Below are 5551 nucleotides of genomic sequence, written 5' to 3'. Positions count from 1 at the left end.
ATATGCCTTCTTATAGTCAATCCAAGCCATTGATAAGCTTGTCAACCTTTTCCAACAGTTCTTCAAAATTACCTGATCTATAAGCAACTGATCCTTTGTTCTTTGTGATCCCTTCCAGCAGCTTTTCTGTTCATTTGCTAGCAGTTCATTTCTGTTTTTATCATCATCAAGGAGGCAAGCTGGCAGAATCATTAGCACACTGGGTGAAATGCTTAGTAATATTTCATCTGTCATTACGCTCTGTGTTCAAACTCTACTGAGGTCGACTTTGCCATTTGTCCATTCAGGGTCAATAAATTAAGTACCAGTTATGCACTGGGGTTGATGTAATCGACTAGTCCTCACCCACAAAATTTCAGGCCATGTGCCTATTGTGCCTATAGTAGAAAGGATTATTATTATTATTATTATTATTATTATTATTATTATTATTATCATTATTATTATTATTATTATTATTATTATTATTATTATTATTATTATTATTATTATCATAATTATTATTATTATTATTATTATTATTATTATTATTATTATTATTATTATTATTATTATTATTATTATATGCTTGGCTTTTGCTTTGTATTTGTTCAAGTGGACTCCGAGTCTCACTGAGAGACCTCAAGAGACAACAAGTTAGAGATTCAAGTTGGTTTTATGACTAGCATGCCATATATTTGGTTTTGTACAGAGTATTGTTCTAGAGAATGTCTGTCAAAATATAAGTAAATTAGAAGATTGTTTTAAAAGTAATTTGATTATAGTCTGATGTTAAGATGACAATAAAAAGTGCTTGCTGTTATGTACATTTAAAAGTATTTTGACACTGTTTACAGATTGAAATATTTTGAGGATTACATAGACAATATTTGTTCCCATGAGCATTATTTTTTGTTCCTATGAGCACTATTTTTTAAATTTCTTCCATTTTTGGATTTCCTGGTATCTGAGCCAGGTAGCAATCAGCCCCTTTTGCTATCATTCCTTGGGCACCTATGACAACAGGTATTGTTTTAGTTTTCAAGTTCCACACTTTGCCAATATTTATTCCAAGATCTTTATTGAACTTGCTCAGTTTTAGGTGTGTCTTGACAGATACATTTATGTCAATTGGGACAGTTATATTGATGAGGAGGCATGATTTTTGTCTGAAATCCTTCAATATAATGTCTAACCTATTAGCATCTATCTTTCTATCAGTTTGAATGGTGAAGTTCCAAAGGAGTGAGATGTGATCATTTTCAAGCACTGGAGGTGGTTTGTGTTCCCAACAGTTTTTATCATGGGGCAGGTCCAAGTCTTTGCAAATTACCCAGTAAATATACTGTGTTGCTCTATCATGCCTGTTGAGATAATGACTGTACATGGAGACAACATGATCAGTGGTTTTATTTTGTTATTTACATACAGGACATATTGGGCTATTGCTATTCTTTAAGATGTTGGCCTGGTAGTTTCTTGTAGGTAGGTATTGATCTTGGGCTGCTATGATGGATCCTTTTGTTTCTGATTTTAAGCCAGAAGATACTAGCCATTAATGGGTAAGGGCTTTGTCAACATTAACATTATTAGCTCTCTTTGGGTATTTGCCATTGAAAGGTTTTTCTTGCCATTTATCAGTAAGAATATCAAAGCAGCAGTTTTAGCAAGGGTTTTCATTTACTTAGCTTTTTCTGTGCTTGTTTCCAGAATGTCTAATTCTGGGATTTGTTGTATTTAGAATTCACTTAGATATTTCTTAGTTTGTTTTGTTACTAAGTATGATGCTTTCTTGTTTTCATGCTTTAAGACAATTTTTAACATACAGTCATCAGAGTTTTTCAAGTAGGTGTTTAGGCTAATTGTGGCAATCTTCACTGTTAATTACAGTTGTAAAAGTCCATGGCCACTCTCCTTTCTTGGCAGGTAAAGTCGTTCTATATCTGCCTTAGGGTGGTACAATGTATCTGTCAAGACACACCTAAAACAATTTTCATATCTTTCTCCCAAGATTACAGATTTCAGTAATTGACCTGTTAATGATATTGAAACTGTAAGTCACAACCGGTATGGTTAAAGTATTGATCATTTCAATTCTGTTTCTTGCATTCAGCTCTGTCTTGAGTATTGCCCTTACCCTGCGATAACATTTTTTCTGATCTTTACTTTTCTTTTCTGCCTTTCTTTCTTTATTTCTCTCTTTCTTCTTCTTCTTCTTCTTCTTCTTGGTATTATTGTTATAATTGTTATTATAATTGTTATTGTTGTTGTTGTCGTCGTCTTCATCATCATCATTATTATTATTACTATTATCTCTTTATCACAGGTTTTGTTGGAGCTCCTGGAGTCTTGCATGCATAGTGGACTTACTGCCTGCAGCCTATAATACCATGTTATTTGTTCTTTCCAACTATCTAATAATTTACTGATTATTCTGGCTGTGCCAATGAGGCAAACCTTTTGTAACAGTTCTACTGGGCACTCTATTCCAACTTACTTTATAATCCTCTTGATACCTTGTGATACTGTTCCCAAGGACCCAACAATAATTGGCACAATCATCACCTTCTTCATTTTCCATAGCAGGGCTATTTTGTACTTAAGAGGATTGTTATTGTTGTTGTTGTTGTTGTTGTTGTTGTTGTTGTTATTATTATTATTATTATTATTATTATTATTATTATTATTATTATTATTTCTATTACTATTACTATTATTATTATTATTATTATTATTATTATTATTTTATTATTATTATATTATTATTATTATTATTATTATTATTATTATTATTATTATTATTATTATTATTATTCAATAGTTTTATTTTTATAGCATGCTTTCACTTCACTACCGAGTACAGCTCTGTGTGCCTTGGGTATGTGCCGTGATTTTTTGTGATGCTCTGATGGTTACTGTATTGAAAGTGTTTTGTGTAGGATGTGTGCAGTGCCCAGTAGTGCAATTTTCTGTATGTTATATATATTTGTAAGTCTGAATACTTTTTTTATCATACCTAATGCAGCTATTATGATAAGAATTGTTTCTGTTTTTAGATTCCACATTCAAGTTACTTCTATTTCCAGGTCTTTGTATTTTGAAAGTTTCTCCATTTCTTTTAGAGACACGTTGTCATCTGCTGGTATTGATACATCAATTAGAAAGCATTTTTTTCCTTCATGATCTCTGACAACTATATCTGGCCTATTGGCCTTAATTTCTCTATCTGTGTGTATTGGCATATCCCAGAGTATGCTTGCTTTCTCGTTTTCTGTGACCTTTTCTGGTGTGTGCCTATACCATCTTTTTTCTGTTGTTATTCCATAGTGCTGGTATAGCTTCCAGTGTATGTAGGTCCCAACTCTGTCGTGTCTGTGAATATATTCCTTCTTAGCCAGGACTGGGTAGCCAGAGATAATATGATTTATTGTTTCTTGTCCATCTCCACATATTCTGCAGTTACTTATATGTTTTAGGTAATTTCTGGTGAGGACACTTTGGTCTTGTGCTGCAATTAAAAATCCCTCCGTCTCTGCTTTGAGTCCTGAGCTTCTCAACTATTGCAGGGATTTTTCTCTGTCTATTTCTCTTGCACTTAGTTTAGTCCAGTATTTGCCATGAAGGGGCTTTTCTTGCCATCGTTTTATCATGGTCCTTTGCTGTTCTAGTTTTATTATTATTATTATTACTATTATTATTATTATTATTATTATTATTATTATTATATTATTATTATTATTATTAAAAAGACATTTCAAAGTAGCATTATAAAGTCTATTTACTTCAGACCTAAACAAGAAAGTACTTCCATTTACAGCAGCAGCAGCAACAGAAGAAGAAAATGTGACACTTAACTATAATAGTAACAGCAGCAGCGATAGCTGTACCATTGACCACAAGGGAAATGACTTAGCACTTTGCAGAATGGTGATCTAAATATCACCAATGTTGATTGAAATTTTCAAATCCAATCATCTCTTGAGAAATGCCAACCAGTAGTTTGAAATTCTACCAAAGAACACAGAAATGTATAAAAATACATAAGTGTACGTGTGTGTGTGTGCATGTGTATGATTCCAAAAAAAGTAATTTTTTATGCTAAAAATTGATTGAAATTAAAAGAAAACCAAATCAAAAATATTCTTTTTTTTCTATTTTAACAAATGACAGGTATATTCTATGAAATAAGTGAGGAATATTAAATTAAGTCTGGTGAGAACTCGAGCAAAAGTTTTGAAACATCATCTAGTAAGTACTAATGACAGCCAATATATACACACACGTACACACACACACACCATTGTAAATAGTTGATGAGAATGTTGAGAATTTAATTGAAAATTTCTGTAATTCTCTGACATCATTCACTTCTGTGGTGTGATGACAATATCATAAAAAGAGGCTGTATCAAATATTACACATAGTAAGGTAAACTTGAATGTTGCTATGTTAAAATAAATGCTATATGATTGATTAAATAATAGCGCAGAACATGTGGGAAAGACAGAATATATATTATATGTTGTATAAGTATGTTTTAGTAGTTTTAGAAAGTTTATTCTGCAATGTAAGTTTTTTTAATAAAAAAGTGATATAGTTAGCAATCTACTTATAATGATGGCTGTGCTATAGACTTTCAGCTTTAACAAATAAATATATATGTGTGCCTGTGTGTCATTGTTATCGTCATCATTATCATCATCTTCCTCATCATCATCATCATCATCACCACCATCATCACCACCATCATCATCATCATCATCATCATCATCATCATCATCATCATCATCATCGTCGTCATCATCATGAACGAAATGCTTTTGATACCTTTGAAAATTTTTTATATAGATGTAGCAATTGTTTTTATAACTGGATACTCTTACAGCTAAAACCTCAACTGTGAAATGGGAACAGAACTCAATTTGTCAATCAGGTAGATTGAAGTAAAGAAAGATTTTTTTGTGCTTTACCCAAAGACAGAATACAATGCCTATTGTAGCAAGGTGTGAATTTATGAACATACTTTAATTAATTTGGAAATCGAACCTCATGGCCATGTCCTCTCTCTATTTCAAATTCATTTCACCTCTATTGTGATTCATACGGAAAATATCTTTAGCTCCAACACATAAAGAATGGCAAATGCAGGCAGTAACATATGAAAAATTAACATTTACAAGAGCAAAGCGTTGCCTTCCATAGGAAACAACAATAGATATTTACCAAATCACAGAAACTATGTATAAAAAATGGTTAAGTAGATGCACTCACTGCCAGTGTTGAGATTTTATTACTCTCTGGTTTTATTCTTTACTGACACTGTGAATAACAAATTATTGATTTATTGATTGATTTATAACCTAAGGGATTATCCCTAAATCACATGACTTCAGTTTCTACAGGGTTACAGTTTTCACTCATTGCATTTCACTCTTCAAACAACATTGAACTTCAGATACTGCTTACCTGTTCCTCATTTATATTACCTGACATATAGAGAAGAGAACACATTTGTCATCAATATAATCAATAGCTTGTATTTTGCTTGCAGCCCTTTACATCCTGAATTCAA

The 5551-nt window shown here is 31.9% G+C and overlaps 1 long non-coding RNA gene across 1 annotated transcript; it reads right to left on the bottom strand.

Moving 5' to 3' along the window:
* Positions 1 to 215: 215 nt before the first annotated feature.
* LOC118762335 lies at positions 216 to 3593 on the bottom strand. The gene is made up of 3 exons (XR_004998083.1): positions 3443 to 3593; positions 2826 to 2829; positions 216 to 227 (listed from the first exon to the last, which is right to left on the bottom strand). It is a non-coding gene; the product is annotated as an uncharacterized LOC118762335 (long non-coding RNA).
* Positions 3594 to 5551: the final 1958 nt, after the last annotated feature.

Source organism: Octopus sinensis, linkage group LG2 (genome assembly GCF_006345805.1).
Source record: "Octopus sinensis linkage group LG2, ASM634580v1, whole genome shotgun sequence".
Taxonomy (NCBI): domain Eukaryota; kingdom Metazoa; phylum Mollusca; class Cephalopoda; order Octopoda; family Octopodidae; genus Octopus; species Octopus sinensis.
Note: the sequence above shows the minus strand (reverse complement) of the source record. Positions and strands in the feature narration are given on the sequence as shown.